This window comes from Lathyrus oleraceus, chromosome 3, assembly GCF_024323335.1.
Source record: "Lathyrus oleraceus cultivar Zhongwan6 chromosome 3, CAAS_Psat_ZW6_1.0, whole genome shotgun sequence".
Taxonomy (NCBI): Eukaryota; Viridiplantae; Streptophyta; class Magnoliopsida; order Fabales; family Fabaceae; genus Lathyrus; species Lathyrus oleraceus.
In genome coordinates, this window is record NC_066581.1 from 13,066,288 (window position 1) to 13,090,209 (window position 23,922).

Sequence of the window (23,922 nt, forward strand, 5' to 3'; positions counted from 1 at the left end):
AAACACACGCACACTGGAACCCAAATGCCACTCGATGGACTTACATCAGCTTCCAAGCACACAACAGGACAAAACAAAGACACGGGCGCCCGGAGAGATCAGCTCATCTCCTGCCTACGTACCTCATCTGGTATGAGGATCAAGGCGACGTAGTTCCCCTACGGAGGGATAAAGGACTAGCCTAACCAGATAACAGAGGGAGACACAACACTAGGGAGACTACGACTCGAGCCTAGATGTTATCATGCAAATCATCCCTAAGTTAAGGTTTCTAGCTAACTGGCACAGGGAGCCAGACTATCCTAATCATGACTCGCACAGGAAGCAAGCCACACACACACTTAACTTGCACAGGAAGCAAGCCAAGCAAAACCTAACTTGCACAGGAAGCAAGTCTAAACTAACCCTAACTTGCACAGGAAGCAAGTCAAACAAACATACAAGCACGGATAGCACACACTATACACAAGCAAATGGCTCAAACAAGGGTTAGGTTTTAGTCGAGGGGTCATATCAACCTCAACAAACAAACCTCTGGAACTGGGTAATGTTAGCTCTTAACCTTGCCATTGAGGGGCTAAGGTGAAGCTGATGAAAGGTGAGTGAAGATGAGACTTCACAGCTCTTATCCCTGGCCTGGGAGAGCTTAAGACAAGAATGTGTGGGTTCAGAAAGTGGGAACCCTTCTACACATTTAAAACTGACTCAACTGTACAATTGTACAAGATCTTGGGTTTGTATCTGCAATGCATCAACACAGTGGTGTGAGCAAAACAGAAGACACACTGAATAGCAGGGGATAGGTTGCTTATCCCTTGGTTCTGCCAATTGCCTCTTCACTTAGGAGGACTTTGACTCTATACAAGGACAAAAGTAAACAGTCACAAACATTGCCTCTTAAGGAGGACTTCAGACAGTTGCCTGGCCAAGTAACAGACCAGGTCTTCCAGACTACATGAAGATAGAAAGGTATACCTCAATGCAAATTGCTTATACAAGCAAAGCAAAGCAAAAGTTCACAAGGAACTAAGCAACTAAAAAGCACCTGAAACAGTCAAGCAGATGTTAGTATGCAACTTCAAAACAAAGCAAAAGAAACAGACATCAACAGTCAACACAAGCAAGTGGGTGTGCAAGGCATAAGGCTTAAGGCATGTGAGCCAAGCCACCTACAAAACAAAACATGTTAGACAATGATATTTAGGCAAGCTCAATCAAAAAGAAGTGGTCTCATTGGTCATTTGTTGGTCAACCTGAAAACATGAGCTCAAAGGTGAGTAACAGGACCACTAGGGCAAGCCTAGGGTCAAAGGAGAATGAAAAAGTCAAAACAGCAAGGGATATCCAATCAAAGTCAAGTTTAAACATTCAAGAAACAAACTCAATTGGGTTCACATTCATATCAATCACTATCATCATTTCATGAATAAATTAGGTCAAAACATGGCATTTAGAAGCTCATAGAAGTCAACAGCAAGACTTGAATCAAAAGCAATCTTAAACATTTCCAAAAATCACCAAATAAATCATGATCAATCACAACCCACAGCATGGTAAGCATGTCAAATTTCATCTCATTTGGACAAGTGGAAGGCAGTCAATGAAAATCAGAAAGTCAAAGCAATTTTGAACATGCTCAATGAAGTCAACCAAACATGCATCAACTTAGAAAAATCATAAGTCAGAGATGGTGTATGATAAATGAATGGGACTAAAACCATGGCAAATATGAGGATGTCTAGTTATCTCATGTAAAATTTCATGTCCATCTAATAAAGTATGAGAATTTCACAAATGAAATGGGAACAAGTGTCACCAAAAGTCAACATATGACTAAACAGGGGAGAAAATCTCAAACAATTAGGAAATGCCACAAATAATTCCAAGAAAATTCACATGTAAACTAGACATACAAGAGTAGGTTCATGCAGAAATTCACATCAATTGGAGGTCAAGAAGCATGGTGATGAAAATCATGAAGTTGGACATCAATGGTGTGACACAAATTGTCACACCCTAATTCAAAAAATCATAACTCACAAACCAGCAAAGATAAATTCACAAACTCTACACCAAAATCACCATGAGTGTGTCTAGTTTAAGCACAAAAAATTTGGGAGCCATTGGATAATGTATCACAATTTCACAAATGTTTTGGCAAAAGGTACAAAATATGAGCACATGTCACAAACCCTAATACCAATTAAAATCCATTGATCACAAAATTCTGAAAAAATCATGATAAAAAAGTAGAGATCCATCTGAACACAATGCAAAAATTCCCATGATTTTTGGATTAAAATTGGATGCGCAATGATTTTTGTAAGATTGATATACAAAAGTGAAATTAAAAATAACAAACAACATAATCCAATGTGACATGGGGTCCGGGAATGGCAAACTTGTAATTTCCCGGACCTTTTAATGAAACGTGGCGTTCCAGATGGCCTGCGTGTCGCACGCTGATTCGTCACATGGCCAAAAAACACCAGAAAAACATGCAAGGCGCGGCTTTATGGATCAAACACGATTTTGTCATGAAAAAATTAGGGTTTGGCCGTGTTCTTCAACATGTTTTCAGATTTTTTTCCAGCAAGAACGAAGTGTCACCAAAATTCACAAACAACATATCATGGTGTTCATCTAACCGAGTACATCAACAATACAACCATCATTTTCATTAACTCGTACCAACAAGGACAAACACAACACAAACATATTTCATCATCAAACTTAAACATGGCATAACTTTCAAAATAGCCAACCATTTTAGTGGTTCAAGTTCCAAAATGACCAGCATAAAGAGCTCTACACAAGGCATTGCATGATTTAGAGAAAAGAGTGATTCGAATCCTTACTTGTTTTGAAGCAAATGGAGAAACAGTTGTTGTTTGGTGCTTTAATGATGAAACAGATGTCCTATGGTCCTCCAAATGATGGATGCTGAAGTTGGCTTGGTTCAGCAACCCTTGAAATGGCTTAAACCGAGTTCTGCCATGGATGGAGCTTATCAAAACAGTGCTGCTTTCTTTGCTTCCAGTTGATGTTTGAGACTTGAAATGACTTCCAAAGATGTGTTGAATCAAGGCCAGGTACACAGTAACACGAGCTCTATGGAAGTTCTTGCAGAATTTCCCAAAATGAAAAATGGTGTGTTTGAGAACAGTTGGACAAAGGCTCCTTCCAGTTGGAGAAAAATGGTTGCAATGGGTCCACAATGTTGCATGAATGTTGTTTTTGGCAAGGCAAGGCTTAGTCTCTTTGGAGTTTTTGACAGACTTTTAGAAATGCACAAAAAATGAGTTTTTAGAATGAGTGAGGTTCTGTTTGATGGCTGCAGCTAGTAGTGTTTCTAAGTGACAGAAAATGATGTTTATCTCTGCTGTTTGATAGTACCAAGCATGGTCCATGAAATGGTGGGATAGATTTGGTGAGAAATGTACTTTTTTTTCCAAGTTTCAAGCAAGTTAGTATGGCTATATGTACTGCACAAGGATGGGCTTCCAACAAGTCTCAAATGCATTTTCAAAACATATTTGAATGGTAGAATTGATTGGAAATGATTATTTTGAAAAGTCAAAATTCAACTCACTTGAAATTAATTAAGGCAAGTCCAAAAATGCCATTTTGCATGGTGATGTTTTGGTGAATGAAAGTTACATTTTTGGAAAGAGGGGATCAAATGTGACTTGTAGGAAAAAAACCCACCCAAATTGGCCAAATGGTTTGAGAGATATGGCCTTTTGAAGTTCAAGAATTTCTGAAAATGATTTGATCATAACTTGCCAACCATACATGGGAATTGAGTGTTCTTGGACTTTTTGGAAATGGGAGAACAAGATCTTCAACTTTCATGTTGGGCAAAAATTCATTTGAAGCTTGTATCATGATGTAAGTTTGAGGATCAAGACTTTCCATTTTGGGCAGGTTTCAGTTACAGGTCCAGTTTCCATTTTTGGAAATTTCTGATCTGGCTTCAAATTCTTCCATGATGGTGTTTGACATGATACATGAGGCTTATATGGACATGAATAAGCTCTCTCAAACCAAATCCAATCATCAAATCATAAAATCAACCACAGTTGACCAGGTTTGACTTTCTAGGGTTTCTGACTGACTGTGCATTGACTGATGACTTCTGAACATCCAATCCTTGACCAAAACACTTCAAATGGATCCCCAAGTCATGTGAACATGTTGGACCAACCCTAGGGCCTTGGCTCCTTGAGAAATGTGCTTGCTTGCTTGACTGACTGATCTCTTGACCAGTTTGACCTAATTTCTTGATTGGCTTGCACTTGAGGCAAATGGGACAATGCAATGCTATGCAGTGGACCATGTTATGCTATGACCTAATATGAGAATGTATGTACAATGATAGGTGCAAATTTGAGGTGCTACACACTCTACTAATACCCATACTGCTCAAAACAACGGGAAATGATCCCTACTATATCATACATCAGCTAGATTACATCACTCAGCTGAAACGACCAAACGTATGGCGCGTATCAGCACCAATCTCCTCCCCTCCAGGCCATCTCATACACAACATTTAAATACCAATTTTTCACTTTTCAAACAGTGTTACCGGTTAACGCCCTGGGTTAACCGGTTAACGCAAAACAGAACGCGCTTTCTGGCAAATTTTATACGTGTTAACCGGTTAACGCCCTGGGTTAACCGGTTAACGCAAGACAGACAACAATTTTTCATAATTCGCAACAGTGTTAACCGGTTAACACCCTGGGTTAACCGGTTAATGCAAAACAGAAAGCTGTTCCTGCGCTAACACGAAACAGAATGCAGATTTCCCCGTATTATTCACCATTGGAGGACTTCCGGACCTCCGATTCCGATTCCGTAAAAAGCTACACGTTCGGAAAATCACGACTCACCCAAATATAAATTCATCCATAGTTTTAACATAACTTATTCATCACAATTTGCAACATTCATCATCCAAATTAGGGTCAATTCAATGGCTTATTACTACCCATTACATGTTAACCCATAATACCCATTAAACGACGATAAACCCCCCTTACCTGAGTTAATCCGGCAATCCTTTAGCTTCAAGCTTTTCCCTTCTTCAACCCTTGCTCTCTTGCTCTTCCTTTTTGCCCTTTCTCCACTTTTCAGTCGCTTCTCTGCTTTCACGTGAAAAACCCTCTTTACCAAATGGGACTCTTTATAGGAATTCCAAAATAGTTCCAATTCCAACTTTATTATTCCAATAATAATAATCCAATAATATCCCAATTATTTAATTAAATTAATAAATATACTAATAATAATATATATGAATGGTTTATCTTTTATTTTGAAGAATAATACCCTCTCATTCATATTATTATCATAATATACTATTAAACTTAAATTAAATAATTATCATATTTTATCGGGGTGTTACAACTCTCCCCCACTAAAAGAGTTTTCGTCCTCGAAAACATACCTCAAGCGAATAACTCAGGATAAGACTCCTTCATCTGACTCTCAAGTTCCCAAGTCACATTGCCACCTGCTGGTCCTCCCCAAGCTACCTTTACCAAAGCAATCTCTTTACCCCGCAACTGCTTCAACTCTCGATCCTCGATCCTCATAGGTGATGTTTCAACAGTCAGGTTATCTCTCACCTGTACATCATCTACTTGGACCACATGCGACGGATCAGGAATGTACCTCCTCAACTGAGACACATGAAAAACCTCATGCAAATTCGCAAGTGACGGCGGTAAAGCGATACGATAGGCTACCTCCCCTATCCTCTCCAAATCTGATAAGGACCAATAAATCGAGGTGTCAACTTCTTCGACTTCAAAGCTCGACCAACCCCAGTTATCGGAGTAACACGAAGAAACACATGATCTCCCTCTTGAAACTCAAGTGACTTCCTCCTCTTGTCGTGATAACTCTTCTGACGACTCTGAGCAATCGTCATCTTCTCCTGAATCATCTTAATCTTTTCTGTAGTTTGATGAACAATCTCCGGTCCAACCACAGCACTCTCACCGGACTCATACCAACATAAAGGTGTCCGACATCTCCTACCATACAAACCTTCAAACGGTGCCATACCAATGCTCTAATGAAAACTATTGTTGTAGGTAAACTCAATCAAAGGTAAATAACAATCCCAAGTACCTCCCTTTTCCAAAACACAAGCCCTCAAAATATCCTCCAGTGACTGAATCGTCCTCTCAGTCTGACCATCAGTCTGCGGATGATATGCAGAACTCAATCTCAGCTTAGTTCCAAAAGCCCTCTGCAAACCTTCCCAGAACTTCGATGTAAATCTAGGATCTCTGTCCGAAACAATACTCGACGGAATACCATGCAAACTTACAATTTTCTCAATATACAACTCGGTTAATCTCTCTAACGGATAATCCATGAAATGAGCCGATTTTGTCAATCTGTCAACAATCACCCAAATAGCTTCAAAATTCTTAATTGTCCTTGGTAAACCAGAAACAAAATCCATACTGATACTATCCCACTTCCACTCTGGAATAGCCAACGGTTGCATTAGCCCAGACGGCTTCTGATGCTCAATCTTTGACTTCTGACAAGTCAAACAAGAATAAACAAAACTCGCAATTTCTCTTTTCATTCCCGGCCACCAAAATAACTTTTTCAAATCATGATACATCTTCGTAGCCCCAGGATGAATACTCAAGCCACTACGATGTCCTTCCTCAAGAATACTCTTCTTAAGTTCGGTAACCTCCGGAATACACACCCGATTACCAAATTTCAAAACACCATTCTCATCAACTCTGAATTCACCACCTTGACCTTGATTCACTAGAGTCAACTTATCAACCAAAAGCACATCGGATTTCTGACCCTCTCTAATCTCATCCAGAATACCACTCGTTAACTTCAACATTCCCAATTTAACACTATTGTGAGTACTCTCACACACCAAACTCAAGTCTCTAAACTGCTCAATTAAATCCAATTCCTTAACCATTAACATAGACATATGCAATGATTTCCGACTCAATGCATCAGCCACTACGTTTGCTTTACCCGGATGGTAATTCAAACCAAAGTCATAATCCTTCAGAAACTCTAACCATCTCCTCTGTCTCATATTCAGCTCTTTCTGATCAAACAAATACTTTAAACTTTTATGGTCACTGAAAACCTCAAATCTTGACCCGTACAAGTAATGCCTCCATAACTTCAGAACAAACACCACAGCTGCCAACTCTAAATTGTGTGTCGGATAGTTCCTCTCATGAACCTTTAGTTGTCTCGAAGCATAAGCTACAACCTGCTTATTCTGCATCAAAACACCACCCAAACCCAACAATGAAGCATCACAGTAAACCTCAAATGGTTCCGACGGACTTGGTAATATCAGAATAGGAGCAGTAGTTAACCTTCTCTTTAACTCTTGGAAACCTTCTTCACATTTTGAGTCCCAAACAAACGCTTGCCCCTTTCTAGTCAACATCGTCAACGGTAACGCCAACTTAGAAAATCCCTCAATGAACTTCCTATAATAACCTGCAAGTCCAAGAAAGTTCCTTATCTCAGAAACTAACTTCGGAGCTTCCCACTTAGATACCGCTTCTATCTTAGAAGGATCAACAGCAACACCACCTCTTGAAACCACATGACCAAGAAAACTAACCTCTTCTAACCAAAATTCACACTTGGACAGTTTAACAAATAACTTCTTTTATCGTAGAACTCCTAAAACCACTCTCAAATGTTCAGCATGCTCTTCTTCAGATTTCGAATACACCAAAATATCGTCAATAAACACCACAACAAACTTGTCTAGGTACGGATGGAAAATCCTATTCATATACTCCATAAATACCCCAGGCGCATTAGTCACACCAAAAGGCATTACAGAATACTCATAATGTCCATACCTTGTTCTGAAAGCAGTCTTCTGAATATCCTCAGTTTTCACACGTATCTGATGATACCCCGATCTCAAATCTATTTTGCTGAACACACTCGCACCAACCAACTGATCCATCAAATCATCAATCCTCGGCAAAGGATACCGATTCTTGATCGTCACTTTATTCAGTTGCCTGTAGTCCACACACAACCTCATAGTACCTTCTTTCTTCTTAACCAATAACACTGGTGCGCCCCACGGTGACACACTCGGACGAATAAATTTCTTATCCAACAGATCTTCCAGCTGACTCTTCAATTCAGTTAACTCAACAGCAGACATACGGTATGGAGCCATCGATATTGGCCTAGTACCAGGTACCAAATCCATCGAGAACTCAACTTCACGCTCTGGCGGTAATTCATTCACTTCTTTAGGAAACACATCAGGAAAATCACACACCACGGCTAGATTGTAAATCACCAGTTTATCTTTAGCCTCCAAAGTCGCTAACAGCATAAACAACTCTGCCCCATCTGCTACTGTCAACCAAGTCAGAAAACACTCTAATCCGCTAATACCCAATAGCCTGCTTGATCTCGGGACTAACCCGTTCTCAAACTTCACACATTTTGAAAATTCCCCAGTAGCCTCATCATAGGGAGTGTAATACTTCGACAGCTCTGTGAACTTAGCAGCATACTCAGTAACAGACCGGTTGCCCTGCTTCAATTCTAAGAACTCTATCTCTTTCTTTCCTCTGACATCCTCTGGAAAGTAGTTCCTCAGGAATCCCTCTCTGAACACCGCCCAAGTGATCTCAGCACTCCCAGCAGCTTCCAACTCAGTGCGGGCAGCGACCCACCAATCATCTGCTTCCTCTGACAGCATATGCGTACCGAACCTGACCTTCTGGTTATCGGCACACTCAGTCACTCGGAAGATCCTCTCGATCTCCTTCAACCACTTCTGAGCACCATCTGGATCGTATGCTCCCTTGAACATTGGAGGATTGTTCTTCTGGAACTCACTCAGTTGACGAGCAGCTCCCGATCCCACAACATTCGGATTCCCTCCAAGTACTCCAGCTAGCATACCCAGAGCCTCAGCAATCGCAGCATCGTCTCTACCTCTTCCAGCCATTTCTATTCTGAGAACCCAACAAGCTAAAACAATAAGTACTGATAGGGTTACATAACACCTATCACATACAGGGAAACAGAATAATTACGACTCGACTCGACCGACTATGCTCTGATACCACTAATGTAACACCCTTCTAAAATACCCCAATAATTAATTAAAACAACAAAATATGAATCAGAGTAGATATGCAATTTAAGGGTGTCACAGTTGACACTTCACACCATTCACCAACATAACTTGTCATGCTCATTTATTAATCAAATAAAACATTGCACAATTCGCAGCGGATAGAAATCTAACAACATGCAAAACATGTAACACATTACATGTAAACTTGTTCAACAACCAACAATGAAAACAAGTAAAACATCCCGTCCCGATGTTACATCTACCAGAGCATGACCCACTAAGGAACTACACTAGACTCCAAGCACTAGCGTCTACTCAATCACTGCTCGTTACCTGAAACATAGTTGTAAGGGTGAGTTCCTCAATCGATATAACAAGCATTATAAAATATCATGTAATGCTAAGTAAATTAACACATTCATCACCCTAATCAGATCACACATTCAGCAACGGCAACATCAACTCATAATCATACTCAACACAAACACAAAACACACGTATAATATTGGAATACATCCATTCATATTATACGCCATACATACATTATGCAATGAGACTCCATGCATGCGGTACCGACTATTCGTGAACACATAGTTCAACCTCACCGATCAAACCCAGATACGGCTACCAAGCTCAGTAGTCCCACTCATTTGAGACCTAGTGACTCACTCACTAATTCCTCACCATGGGAATTAGCTACCACCATAAAGGCCATGCTATGCACGCTAAATCACCTAGCATGCAAACATCAACAACAATCCACAATGACTCACTCACTAATTCCTCACCATGGGAATTAGCTACCACCATAAAGGCTATGCTATGCATGCTAAATCACCTAGCATGCATACATAAACAACAATCCACAATGGACATATGCTCACACTCTAAGCCATAAACAGTCCATCCACAATTGCATACATAATAGATATATTCACAGCATTATGCATACCATCATACATCATCAGCATATCATCACAGAATCATATCATGTCATGCCAAATAATAAATCACAGTATTAGCACAGTCTACTAATACCCATACTGCTCAAAACAACGGGAAATGATCCCTACTATATCATACATCAGCTAGATTACATCACTCAGCTGAAACGACCAAACGTATGGCGCGTATCAGCACCAATCTCCTCCCCTCCAGGCCATCTCATACACAACATTTAAATACCAATTTTTCACTTTTCAAACAGTGTTAACCGGTTAACGCTCTGGGTTAACCGGTTAACGCAAAACAGAACGCGCTTTCTGGCAAATTTTAACAGTGTTAACCGGTTAACGCCCTGGGTTAACCGGTTAACGCAAGACAGACAGCAATTTTTCATAATTCGCAACAGTGTTAACCGGTTAACACCCTGGGTTAACCGGTTAACGCAAAACAGAAAGCTGTTCCTGCGCTAACACGAAATAGAATGCAGATTTCCCCGCATTATTCACCATTGGAGGACTTCCGGACCTCCGATTCCGATTCCGTAAAAAGCTACACGTTCGGAAAATCACGACTCACCCAAATATAAATTCATCCACAGTTTTAACATAACTTATTCATCACAATTTGCAACATTCATCATCCAAATTAGGGTCAATTCAATGGCTTATTACTACCCATTACATGTTAACCCATAACACCCATTAAACGACGATAAACCCCTCTTACCTGAGTTAATCCGGCAATCCTTTAGCTTCAAGCTTTTCCCTTCTTCAACCCTTGCTCTCTTGCTCTTCCTTTTTGCCCTTTCTCCACTTTTCAGTCGCTTCTCTGTTTTCACGTGAAAAACCCTCTTTACCAAATGGGACTCTTTATAGGAATTCCAAAATAGTTCCAATTCCAACTTTATTATTCCAATAATAATAATCCAATAATATCCCAATTATTTAATTAAATTAATAAATATACTAATAATAATATATATGAATGGTTTATCTTTTATTTTGAAGAATAATACCCTCTCATTCATATTATTATCATAATATACTATTAAACTTAAATTAAATAATTATCATATTTTATCGGGGTGTTACACATTTCATCTCCTGCAAGCCCAAGAAAGTTGAGATCGAGATCAAGCTTCTTCACTGCAAATAGAAGGTGAATTTTATGAAACTTTCTCTCTTCGATTATCTTTCAATTCTATATCATTTAAAGTTTTGGTTTGCTGAAGTCTTACCAATGTAGGCAACAAAATTGAGTTGCTTTGAGGCCAAATTTGTAGTGGTAAGTTCATGACCATCAAGCTATGGATAAGCTAGACGTCAATAAAACCAGAGTCGCCACCGCGCTTTTATTGTTTCCAAGGGAAAAGGGAAAAGTACGAACAAAACCCAAATATAAGAAGTTTTCAAATCAAAACTAATAAAATGCCAGAGATTACAGGTAAGGGGGTTGGTTACACAGAGGGAAGGTGTTAGCATCCAAAGTGTCATAGGTACTCCTAGGGAGCCCTTTCTTGTGTGCATATGTGTTTTTGTACAAAATGATGTTTGCAATAAATAGAGTGGAGGGATAAGAAAATAATTCTTTAATTATATTTTTGTGTTTGAGAAGACCTTTGGTCTTGTACCTACGTACCAATATAAAATGAGGGATCAAAACCTCGTAGTTTGTGGTATCAATTTCAAAGTGAGTGAATTGCTTTTAACAAAATTTTAAGTTTGAGGAAGGCACAAAGAGGCCCAAAAAAGGTTTGAATGAGTGTTAGTTCTTTCTGCCTTTTGAAGTTGTAAGTCAAGTATAGTTAAGTTCATTTACAAGTTTGGTTAAGAAAAGGAGTTTAAAAATGCAATGGAATAAGGCCAAAGTTTCTAATTTGCACAATGGTCTAAGTTTAGAAAAACACAAGCAAAGAAGATTTTAAAAGGAGGGAGAGATTTGAAATTAAAGAAGTGGGGAGGAGATGAAGAGACTAATCTTAAGCACAAATTTAAAAGTTAAGAGTTGAAAAGATCTGACCAATGGGCTGCAATCCAATAGACAAGAATGTCATTGTAGCGAGGTATTCGTTACTTTTAGATTTATTTACTAAATCAAAAGTAAATCATACAATTCGAGTCGCAACCACACTTCTATTTATCCAAAGGAAAGGTTAGAAAGCGAACAAAAACTGAGAAGTTTTATCAAATCAAAAACTAATAAAAATGTCAGAGATCTGGGTAAGGTGGTTGGTTATGCAATGGGAAGGTTTTAAGCACCCAAAACATCCTTAATACTCTAAGGGAGCCCTTTTTACAAATGTTGTATGGTAGGTTGGTATTTGTGAAAATATATTTGTGCAAACCTGATTGGGGAGATGAGAAAAGAATATACAAATTATTTACAATTTTGTGTTTGAACGGATAAACCCATTGCCTACGTACCATTTTAAAAAGGTAGGATCAAAACCTCGTAGTTTGGGGTAAAAATCTCAAGATAAATTGGTGAATTGATTGGTCAAAATCCTTAAGGTCTTTTGTTATCAAAGGGAGAAAATTCAACCTAAAACCATAAATCCACCATGTGAGAAGAGCTTTAAGATGCTAGTGAGGGGTTAACCCTATAATAAGCATGGAAGACTTATAGTCCAATCACTAAGGATACAGGTGAGGTTTATATCAACCACTATGATAACTCAAACCTAATATCTAATGTTTAGGAAAAGCTTTAACACAAATGGTCATTGGAACCATAAAAATAATTTGAGTGAGTTGTATTTACTAGTGAAGAGTATTCACAAAATAAAGTCAAAGTTGACTTAAGATTTAATTCAAAATAAGTGTTATGAAAAGAGTTTGAAAAATCAAAGGCATAGTGCCTAGGTTTCTAATTTTGAAAGCAATGTTAATGTTTGCATAAAAAGTTTGGCTTGGGTTAGAGTGGAGAGAAGAAGAGAAGGGCTAGGTCCCAAAAATCCCAAGATGAGGGAAGAGAAATAAAACCACTTGGAGTTCCCTTCTTGAGATCATAAAGATGATCCAAGTTGCTCCTTTCCTTTGGACTTAGCAAGCAATAAGCAATTAACTCAAGCAATAAAGCAAAAATTCAATCAAGCTCCTAGGAATCTTCCAATTAGCTTTTGTCTCTCTTATCTTGGATGCTCATGACGATGGTCTTTCTAATAGCTCAAGTTTGGTATCCCTATCACAAGAACACACAAATAAAAAAGTTCCATAATGCAATAAAAAGAATGGATAAGAGTGAGTTTAGAATAGGGGTCCTTTCAATTCATCTTTCAAGATTAAGCATTCTAAAGGCATGAGGCCTAGTTGCTCTTCAACATATTTAGCATTCTAAAGGCATGAGTCCTAGTTGCTCTTGAAACTCCATTTAGCATAGGTAAGGTCCTAAATCTAAGTCCTTTCTCCATTTGCATTGGGTTCACACAAACAAAAACAAAACAAGCACAAGGCAATAGTATATACACAATAATGTGCTCAAGTGAGCAAAAGGCAAATTGCATAAGCATAAACATGAGCTCAAGTGAGCAAAAGGCAAAGACAAATGAATTAATGAGCAAGAATTTAAATTGTGTTAAAGTAAATTGCAAGAATTAAATGCTTGAACTAAAAGTTTGTGATTAGTAGTTAGTGTTAGTGTGCCATAAGGCAATTTAGCGCTATGTTAAACAATCGTAAGTGGGCTAATGTAGTAGTCACACCTATCTGAGGTCGGTCATTAAAACTATAGGAAAACAAACACAAGTTAAAGATCATGACTAGTAAGCCAAGCTCCTACAACTTGCCATGCCAAAAGAAAAGAAGAATGACCTTACATGGATTTAGGTTTTTTGCTTGACCAAGTGTAGCGGGGTATTCGTTACCATTAGAGATATTGACTAAATCCAAGGTAAATTATACAAGTCGATTCGCCACCGCACTTCTATTTATCCAAAGGAATGGTTAGAAAGCGAACAAAAACCTAATAGTTTTAACAAAAACTAGTAAAAGAAACAGAGATTTGGGTAAGGGGGTTGGTTATGCAATGGGAAGGTGTTAGGCACCCAAAACATCCTAGGTACTCCTTTTCATACTTGTTGTGAAGGTTGTTTGTTTTGTGGAAAATTTTATTTGTGCAAACATGATTGAAGAGATGAGAAGAGAATGTACAAATTATTTACATTTTATGTTTGGATGGATAAACTCATTGCCTACGTACCATTTTAAAAAAGATTAGGATCAAAACCTCGTAGTTCGGGGTAAAAATCTCAAAACAAATGGGTGAATTGATTGGTCCAAAAGCCTTAAGGTCTTTTGTTATCAAAGGGAGAAAACTCAACCAAACCACAAATCCACCATGTAAGGATAGCTTCAACATGCTAGTGAGGGGTTAACCCTATAATAAGCATGGAAGACTTATTGTCCATCACTAAGGATATAGGTGAGTATTACATCTACCACAAGGATAACTCAAACCTAATAGCTAAAGGTTATGAAATATTTTGATTAAGAAAGTGGCCATTGGAACCACAAAAGACATTTGAATGGGTTATATTTACCAATTAGAAGTATATACAAAAATGGTCAAAGTTGACTTAAAAGTTCAATTCAAAATAAGTGTTATGAAAAGAAAGTTTGAAAATCAAAAGCATAAGGCTTAGGTTTCTAATGTTTAAAAACAATGGTTAAATGTTTGCACAAAGAGTTTTGGCTTAGGTTAGAGTGGAGAGAAGAAGAAGAAGAAGGGCTAAATCCTAATCATACAAGATGTGAGGGGAAAGAGAACAAAACCACACAAGGAGTTACTCTCTTGAGATCATATTGATGATCCAAGTAGCTCCCATCCTTTGGAATAAGCAATCACAAACCATAAGCAATCAAACAAGTCTCATAAGAAATCCTCAATGTGTCTTGTATCTTTCACTTTGAATGATCATGGCAATGGTCCTCCAATTAAGCTCAAGTAGAATTCCCTAGCACAAAAACACACACATCAAAAGTTCCATGAAGTAAATCAAGAATGGACAAGAGTGAGTTTAGAGATTTGGTCCTTCTAATCCATCTTCTTCATTAAGGTCCATTTACTCCAATTTTGCATAAGGAAAGTCCTAGAATCTAAGTCCAATTCTCCATTCTTTGCATAGGGAAAGTCCTAGAAACTAAGTCCATTTCTTTGCATTTGGTTCACAACAATCAAAACAAAACACAAGCATAATAATATATACACAATTATGTGCTCAAGTGAGCAAAAGGCAAATGGAATTAACATAAACATGTGCTCAAGTGAGCAAAGAGAAAAGCAAATGCATAATATGTGCAAGAATAGTAAATTGCATAAAAGTAAAGAGCAAAAAGTAAATGTTAATTGTCAATAGTTAGTGTTAGTAGTTAGTATGCCATAAGGCAAATTTAGCGCTATGTTAAGCAATCGTAATTGGACTTATGTAGAAGTCACAACTATCTGAGGCCGGTCAATAATAATGTAGGCAACAACACAAGTTAGAAGTCTTGATTATTGAACCAAGTCCCAACAACTTGCCATGCCAAAAAGAAAATGAGAATTGATCTTGTATTGGTTTAAGCCTTTTGCATGATTTAGAAAACAACCTATCCTTAATGCAAAGCCATTCACTTGATCAATTGATCAATATGAATTAGATTTGAATCAAGGAAGATTAAGTCTCCCTAATCAATGCTAACTTATCAACCTTCAACTCATTGATCAAAAGGAAAAAAGAAGAAGAAGAAGAAGGAGATGAATAAATGGAGACAAAAGAATGCAAAATGATACAAATGCATTAAATGAAATAACATGTACCAATCATCATATGTTGACCAATAACATTGAAAGTCAAAGTCAAACAATCAAAAACAGAAGTGAGATGAAGATTGGAAGTCAAGAAATGAATAAAGTATTTTTTGGCATTTTTTAATATTAAAAATAAACTTGAATTAAAAATAAAGGAAAAGTCAAACTTCAAAATCACTTCAAATCAACTTTGAAAAGTCCAAATGATTTATCCTAAGTTCAACAAGGTCAAACAAGGTTTGACAAAAAATTTCAGCATTTTTAAAAGTCAGAAACTATTTTTAATCACTTAAAAATGAATAAAAATAACCTAATTGAACTAAAATCTCAAATAAATCTCAAATCAATTAAAAAATTCATGAGAATATTTTTCATAGATCCATCATCATTCAAATAGGTTAGGAAAATATTTTTGTATTTTTTGAATATCAAAAACTATTTAAAATGAATTAAAAATAACCAGAAAAGAGAAAATTCACAAAATATCAAATAACAAAATAAAAAATATTAAAAATCAGAATTAGAAACTAGAAATTATTTGGAGGAGAATGCAATTGGTCCCATATTTTTTGGATTAAAAATGAAGAAGATATGAATTTTTGAAATAAAAGGAAATTAAAGAAAATGAAATCAGAAATTAAAAATGGCAAAAAACGAGAGCCCTTGGATCTGCGCTCATTAATTGAGCTGGCAGATCCAAGCATCCAGAGGCGCGCGTCCAACGTGTTCCACGGTCAATGCAACCACACGTGGTATTTAAATAAGTCATAAGTTTGGACAGCCAGGATTAGATCTGGACAACTCAATCCAATGGCTCAGATTCAAACTGGAGAGAGGCGGCCACCGGAGCCACCTTCTTCTCCGGTGAGCATGCGTTTTCCGGCCAAAATTGCAGAGATTCAAAAGGCAACCAAAGTACACGATCCTTATACCAAAATGAAGCTGAGGTGATGTACATCACCCCTATAACCTTGAATCACACTCAAGATTCATATAGGTTGAGAAATCTGAGGTGGAAGATTCAGGTATGGAAAATGCAGATCAAGGAAAAACGAAATTGAAGCTACCACTAGCTTGCCTCTCAAGTGAGGACTTCAGAAAACACAAGATCTAAGCAAATAGGTCAGTGGATGATGAGATTCGAAGAAAATACCAGTTGAAAAGTAAGCTTGAATTTTGGAAACTTGAGCTCGATTCCTTGCTTGCTTTGCCAAAACAGAAGATCAATGAACTAAATGAGGAAGGTTTAGAAGCTTTAGATCCAAAGATTCAACTAGATGTAGTTGAATTTTGGATCTGAAAAATTTGAGAAAAATGAAATTGCTTCTTTGGTGAGAGGTTGGGTGTTGATTTTTGCAGCAATTCAGGTTGAATTAGGCATGGTTTTTGAATGGAATAGGGTCTCTATTTATAGAGGGAATGGCAAGGAGATGATGAATTGATCCGTGTGCATGAATTTGGATAATCCTTGCATGGGCTTGCATGATCATGCACAAGGGCCAAAAACAATGCCAAATGCAAGCTGAACTCAAATGCCAAAGGTTTGGACGTGTAATTAGAGCTGTAATGGCTTGTGCATCAAGATTTTATTTGAATTCCAAAATTATGCCTAAATGTTCACCTCTTCGAAAGTACCAATTGCCAAATCCAAACATGATCATGTGAGTAATGGTTGGAAAGGTCTTGATGTAAGGAGAAATTGTTATGTTGGACAAAAATCCATTTGAGGTGTGGAAATTTATGAAATTTGAGTTTAAAGTGTGATGTGCAAAACATGTTAATGCAAAGTTTCTAAATTTGGCCAATGTTCAAGCCCTTCTGATTTGATGATGCAAGACTCAAATAGAAAACCCTCCAACATCAAAGTTGTAGATAGTTTCAAGAAAATCAAAATGGAATTAAATTTTGCATCATTTTGAGTTTTGATGAGGAAGTTATGGGCACTTGAAGTTGGACTTTTTTGCCTTTTAATGCATTTGGTCAAAAAGGACCTATAATGTCTTGCATTATCACATGTATTTCCTTTGAGATTTTGAAATTGTGTTCAACATAACATTTGAAGTAGACACCTTAAGCTTTCTAATTCATTTGATCCCACCTCAAAATCATAAAAAATGAATGAGTTGTGTCTTTGGGAAGTTGACCCAAAATTAGGGTTTCAGTCAAAATGACCTATAATGTATTGGAATGGGAGATGGCCTTCCAAGCTTCAAATCATATTTTGATGAACATGAAAGTTGTTCATATTGTCCTTAAGAACATATTTTTTTTTCTAACCATCTCCATTTGACCAACACATAAAATGTTAGGTCTCAGTGCATTTCAAAATAGTCAGATGGATTGACTGATCAACTTCTCAAGTCCACAACCCATATCTTGATGAATTGATGATTGAGGACACTCAAATAAGTTCAAATATGCATGAAATGATGAATTAAAGAACTTACCTTGATTGTATTTGATCATGGGCTGAGGTTGCTTCAAGAGCAAGGCATTGTGGTGCACAGATGAATTAGGATTTCCTTGGGGCACAAACCTCAAACCCTTTGACTTGCTTTGATCAAAATGATGAATTGAGATGTTGGGGAGGCATATTTTATGGATGAGAGCTTTGGGAACCATTACCATGCTTGCTATCATTTCCTCTTGACCATGTCTTTACACAGATGATCTCCTTGAAGCTCTTGACCTTGTGATTGCTCAAGCTACAAACAAAAGATGTTAGTGACATATTTTTGTGCTTTTGGTTAGTAAACAAAATAAGAAAAGCAATGATATACAATTCAAGCATGCTTGGTGATCTCAAACGACTCTCAAGAAGTCCCACCCAAAAGCAAAGGGAACCAAGATGCTAGTAATCCTTGAGGCAATGTCAAATGCAATGTTATGATGCCATGAGGGATCTTAGGGACAAAATTGGGGTCTTACAGATGCCTCTATTTAAGGTCATTCTAACCAGAGAAATGAAGGTTAAAATCTTCGTCTCGACGGGGTAGAATGGGCTTAAATAATAACAAAGAGACGAATTTTGGTCCCTAAGAGACCTCATGATGCAGATGTATGCATGCAAATGGTAAGACTCAGTGGGGGTATGCGTCCACAAAAGAACAAGAAGTGTAGAGAAACTGACAATCCAAAGGAGTAATACACTCACTATGGAGACAGAGACTCTGGGGGAGTAAATGGATGAAAACGCGTGAGCAGGTCACGACTCTAAACTTGGGGGACAGAATTCCAAAGGGAATAAATCCAATGGAAAGACTCAAGCTGACTCAAAGATGCATGTATTGGGGAATATGCCAATACAGCCAAAATTACCCACAATGGATACTTCGGATAAAAATCTGGAATCATGTGAGGATGTCCACTAAGGACTCAGCTGAGGAAGATCCCAACAACACTCTCCTGGGGAAGCAAGGGGATGAGGTATTACCGGTTGCTGAGTAATAAGCTCAAAGAGACGTGTGGTCTGAACACCGGTATAAGGGTGAGAGAACAACACGCTCGGGAAGAATGAATATCTAAGACCGGTATAAGGGTGATAGATATCAATCGACCAAATCATCTGAGGAAGACCTAGAAAGGTATATCTCAACTCAGGAAAATCTGACTCCACAGGGGACAAAAAGTCATAATAGGGAGCAGAAGGAAGGAACACCAAGGATGCCGGTTACTAGGCATATAATAGGTGACCAACCAAAGCGTGAATTGGGGAATATTCCCAAAACAATCATCATCCAAAAAGAGGGCAAAAAGCAAACTCGATTAAGGGATGGACATTCGATTCCAAAACAGGGATACAAATCTTACTCAACTGGGGAAGACAAAAAGCTTCGACCAAAGAGTGCATGAGATATATTATCTGTTACCGTCAGAACATAGATAATATACTCGCATGGAAGATTATCCACAACCGGTTACTGGGTTAATAAAGGATAAATCGACCGACAAAGAGAAAGGCATCGGGATACCAAAACTAGGTATATAATGATGACCATTCAAGGGGAGCAACAAACATTATCGGCAACCGGCATGAAAGATGATTTGCTGGGGATAAATTGTCTAATCAGAGCAATTATCCAAGAGAAGGGAATATCACCACCGAATATTGGATAATGATAACCATCAAGGAGGGGATTACATCTACCGGATACTGGGTAGAAAACCACGGAAGAGTAACCGTCATCGATTAGGATGAACAAGGAGGTTACCTCTGCAAAAGGGGGAAAAACAGGGGACAACTACCGGTATAAGGGTAGAAAATCACAGACTCCGCTGGGGATAAGATGAATGATTACTGATTGCTGAGAAATTATTCATTTATACCACGGGGAAACACAGGAAACAGTCATAAGAGGCCAATTTAGGATCAAACCAAAGAGGCAAACTGAATCAAGACTCGTCCTAGTGAGGATATAACTCAATAGGGAAACCCATCCCAATATATGTGTTGGGAGGAAACGAAAACAACCGTCGTCCACGAGGACATAACTCAGTGGGGAACACGGAAGGAAAGATAAACACTTTCTACTTAAGGGGCTGACTCTACATTGAGGGATCAGACACCGACATCTGCTTGGGGAATGTATTACCAACTAGCAGAGGATAACAAACAAAAATATATGACAAATAATGCAATATGAATATCCGAATGTTTGAAAATTATATGCACATATGTGTGGTTTATGTATGATGAATGCTAACAAACAGACATTTCTAACACAAACGGCTCCAAGGAGTACAAATATCCTGTACTACATCTCAAGGGAGAAAGCCAAAATCACCAGAGAGTACCCAATCTGCCAGGAATCAAAGATACCAGGAAGTAAAGACCTCCGCAGGGGATGAATCATCAGTCATTCCCACTGGGGAAAGGAAATCATTGCACAGATAAAATCTGCCATATAAGCAACTCCATTGGGGAATCTATCCAAGGGATAAAGGGATTCTGAGGATCAACCACCAAGTGTAGTACCCACCAAGGAGATCACATCTGCTGAGGAGGAAAGGTTGCTACCCCACTGAAGGAGAGAGTGGTGAATATCTAAACAAGCATACCACTCAGTAGGATAAACCACAGAAAGGCTCTGGAGGAAGAAGATACAGTCATGCCAGGAATATGAACAACTGTCTTACCCTGTTGGAGATCATACCATCCTTGGGAGAGCACTGAGGATCTCCTAAGTATCTTTTTCATCATTGTGAATGTTCACTTTGTTTAAAAACAAGTTATGAAAATTTGAATATTTAAAACAACGATGTTTTCTCAATTAAAACATGCAAAACATTTGTCGAATAGAAACAAATAAGAGTGCAAACAATTGGATAAAAGGCTCAAATTTAATTGATGGAATGATAGTCTGCAAATGGCAAGACTCCATAGATCTATACAAGTTTGAAATTGGTGATATATATTGGAAAAGGGCTGCATTGAACATAATGACCATTTCTCCACCAATTCTGAATTCGCTGTATTCGAAGCTTCAGTTGATGACGAATGAGCAAGAATCTCCGACGGATGACAGTTGTAGAACAAAGCCTTGTCAGGATGCAGTTACTTGCCAAATCCCTAATTTTTTCCTAGATTGCCCCAGGATGAGGTACTCAATCTAGCGGGATACATATATTCATCTTTTTATGTCTCTAACTTTTGCCTGGATCGCCCTTTCGGGTTTTCAATCCACCGAGACGCTCATTTTTACCTAAGCCGCCCTTTCGGGTTTTCAACTTAGCGAGCTATTCTGTTTTTATTTTTAGGCGAAATATTTCTTGACTACATCTGAATTCACAGGACGAGTGAAATCCTCCCCATCCATAGTTGTAAGTATCAAAGCACCGCCTGAAAAGGCTCTCTTAACAACATATGGACCTTCATAGTTTGGGGTCCACTTGCCCCTGGAATCGGGTGCGAAAGACAAGACTTTCTTAAGCACAAGGTCACCCTCTCGGAACACACGAGGCTTGACCTTCTTATCAAAAGCTTTCTTCATTCTCTGCTGATATAACTGACCATGGCACATGGCTGTCAATCTCTTTTCTTCTATCAAATTCAGCTGGTCATAAAGACTCTGAACCCATTCAGTATCAGTCAACTTGGCTTCCATCAAGACTCTCATTGATGGGATCTCCACCTTTACTGGGAGTACAGCCTCAATGCCATAAACAAGAGAGAAAGGGCTTGCCTCTGTTGAAGTGCGGACAGACGTACGATATCCATGTAAAGTAAATGGCAACATCTCATGCCAATCCTTATATGCGACAGCCATCTTCTGGATAATCTTCTTGATATTCTTATTAGCAGCTTCAACAGCCCCATTCATCTTGGGTCTGTAAGAAGAAGAATTATGGTGGGCGATCTTGAACTCACTACACAGCTCTTTCATCATTTTGTTGTTCAAGTTGGATCCATTATCAGTAATGATCTTATCTGGCACACCATAACGGCATATGAGTTGATTCTTGATAAACTTCACGACCACCTGCCTGGTCACATTTGCATACGATGCCGCTTCAACCCACTTGGTGAAGTAATCAATTGCTACGAGAATAAATTTGTGCCCATTAGACGCTTTCGGTTCTATCATGCCAATCATGTCAATTCCCCACATGGAGAAAGGCCAAGGTGATGAGATCACATTCAAAAGTGTCGGGGGAATATGGATCTTATCCGCATAAATCTGACACTTATGGCATTTCTTCACATATTTGCAGCAGTCAGACTCCATTGTCAGCCAATAGTAGCCTGATCTCAACATCTTTCTAGCCATGGCATGTCCATTGGAATGAGTACCAAATGAACCCTCATGGACCTCAGTCATTAACAGGTCTGCTTCGTGTCTATCCACGCATCTGAGAAGAACCATGTCAAAATTCCTCTTATAAAGCACATTTCCATTGAGGTAGAAACTGCCTGACAACCTCCTCAAAGTCTTCCTATCTTTCACAGATGCCCCAGGCGGGTAAACCTGGTTCTGAAGGAAACACTTGATGTCATAATACCACGGCTTATCATCTTTTACCTCTTCTACTGCGAACACATGAGCTGGTCTGTCCAAGCGCATTACAGTGATATTGGGGACTTCATTCCAATGTTTCACCACAATCATCGAAGCAAGTGTAGCAAGAGCATCTGCCATCCGATTCTCATCTTGAGGAATATGATGGAAGTCAACCTCAGTAAAGAATGTTGAAATTCTCCTCGCATAATCCCTATATGGAATGAGACTAGGTTGATTCGTTTCCCATTCACCCTTAATCTGATTAACAACGAGGGCCGAATCACCATATACATCAAGATGCTTGATCCTTAAATCAATGCATTCCTCCAATCCCATAATACAGGCCTCATACTCAGCCATATTATTTGTGCATTTGAAAGTTAACCTTGCTGTAAAAGGAATATGTGTGCTCTGAGGAGTAATAATCACTGCCCCAATACCATTTCCATACTGATTTACATCCCCATCAAACACCATACTCCATCTGGAACCAGGCTCTGGCCCTTCATCGAGTGTAGGCTCATCGCAATCTTTCATTTTCAAATACAGAATCTCCTCATCTAGGGAGTCATACTGAACTGACTGATAATCCTCGATCGGATGATGTGCCAAGTGGTCAGCCAAGATACTACCTTTAACAACCTTCTGAGCTCGATAATCAATATCATACTCAAATAACAACATCTACCAACGGGCAATCCTCCCTGTTAAAGAAGGCTTCTCGAAGATATACTTAATTGGGTCCATTCTAGATATCAACCAGGTCGTATGAGTTATCATATACTGGCGTAAGCGCTTAGTAGCCCAAGCCAAAGCACAACATGTTTTCTCAAGCATTGAGTATCGAGACTCACAATCAGTGAACTTCTTACTCAGATAGTAAATAGCATACTCTTTCTTCCCTGATTCGTATTGCTGACCAAGGACACAACCCATTGAGTCTTCAAGAACAGTCAGATACATGATCAATGGTCTCCCTTCCACGGGCGGAGACAGAATCGGAGGTTTGGACAAATACACTTTAATACTGTCAAAAGCTTTCGTGCAATC